Source organism: Erinaceus europaeus, chromosome 7, assembly GCF_950295315.1.
Source record: "Erinaceus europaeus chromosome 7, mEriEur2.1, whole genome shotgun sequence".
Taxonomy (NCBI): Eukaryota; Metazoa; Chordata; class Mammalia; order Eulipotyphla; family Erinaceidae; genus Erinaceus; species Erinaceus europaeus.
Window position 1 is genome coordinate 99,854,101 of NC_080168.1, and position 1,922 is coordinate 99,856,022.

The following is a 1,922-nucleotide window of genomic DNA, read 5'->3' on the forward strand; positions in this document are numbered from 1 at the left end:
TTCTACTAATTTGAGTCTTCTCTCTTTTTTGTTTGGTGAGTCTGGCTAGGGGTTTGTCAATTTTGTTTAATCTTTCAAAGAACCAACATTTGGCTTCATTGATCTTTTGTATGGTTCTTTTATTTTCGATGTTGTTTATTTCTGCTCTAACTTTAGTGATTTCTGTCCTTCTGGTTGCTTTAGGGTTCCTTTGTTCCTCTTCCTCTAAGTCCTTGAGGTGTGTAGTAAGGTCGTTCATTTGGGCTTCTTCTTGGTGTTTAATATGTGATTGTATGGCTATAAGTTTTCCTCTCAGTACTGCTTTCGCTGTGTCCCAAATATTTTGATAGGTTGTGTCTTCATTTTCATTAGTTTCCAGGAACATTTGAATTTCCTGTTTGAGTGAGTCTCTGACCCAGTGGTTCTTAAGGAGCATGTTGTTTAGTTTCCAAATTCTATGTCTTTTAATAATTTTCCATTTGTTGTTAAAAGTTAGTTTTACTCCACTGTGGTCTGAGAAGATACTTGGCATGATTTCAATGCTCTTGAATTTATTGATGCTGTCTTTGTGGCCTAACATGTGGTCTATCCTTGAGTATGTGTTATGTGGATTTGAAAAGAAGGTGTATTCCAGTTTTTTGGGGTGGAGGAGTCTGAAAATGTCCAAGAGGTCTAGTCTGTCAATCTCTTCATTCAATTCTCTTGTATCTTTATTGGTTCTCTGCTTTGTAGATCTGTCTAAGTGTGAGAGTGGGGTATTGAAGTCTCCCACTATTATTGTATTACTATTGATGTATTTTTGCAATTCTTTCAGTAGATGCTTAATGTATTTAGATGGTCCCTCGTTGGGTGCATAGATGTTAATAATTGTTAAGTCTTCTTGGTTGATTGATCCTCTAATCATTATGTAATGTCCTTGCCTATCTTTTATTACTTTATTTAATTTAAAATCTATCGTGTCTGAGATGAGAATGGCTGTTCCTGCCCTTTTTTGTGGACCGTTAGCCTGTATGATAGTTTTCCATCCTTTCACTTTAAGTCTGTGTTTATCTTGTTGTGACAGATGGGATTCTTGCAAGCAGCAAATGGTTGGGTTATGTTTTCTGATCCATCCCCCCACCCTGTGCCTTTTGATGGGTGAGTTTAAGCCATTGACATTTATTGATATTATGGATTTAATGTATTGTAGTGCCATTGTTCTAAAAAACAATTTGTTTACTCTGACATATTGCAAGTATTATAGTGATGTTCTTGTTTATAAGAGGTCTTTTAGTACCTCTTTCAGGGCCGGCTTGGTGATAGTTGCCTCCTTTAACTGTTGTTTGTCTAAGAAGGTTTTGATCCCTCCATCTAGCTTGAATGAAAGTCTAGCAGGATATATTATCCTTGGTTGAAACCCTTTTTCATTCAGGGCTCGATAGATATCTTGCCACTCCCTTCTGGCTTTTAGAGTTTGAGTTGAGAAATCTGCAGAAAGTCTTATGGGTTTTCCCCTGTATGTGACTTTTTGTTTCTCTCTTGTAGCCTTTAGGATCCTTTCTTTATCCTTACTTCTTCTCATTGTGACTATGATGTGTCTTGGTGTTTTCAGGTCTGGGTTGATTCTGTTTGGTACTCTCTGGGCCTCTTGCACCTTGATATCCTTTCTGTTATTCAGGTCTGGGAAGTTTTCTTGTATTATTTCCTCTAGAATGTTTGCTTCCCCTTCCTCTCTTTCTTCCTCTGGCAGGCCAATTATACGAATGTTACTTATTTTGAGATCATCCCATATGTCTCTGTTGTTGTTTTCAGTGTCTCTCAATCTCTTTTTAAGCTCTTTCACCTCTTTCTTAGTTTTCTCTAACTCATCCTCTGTCTGACTAATTCTGTTTTCTGCTTCTGTTAGTCTGCTTTCCCTTGCCTCAGCTTCTTTCTTCATTACAGCTATTTCAGCTTTCAGTTCT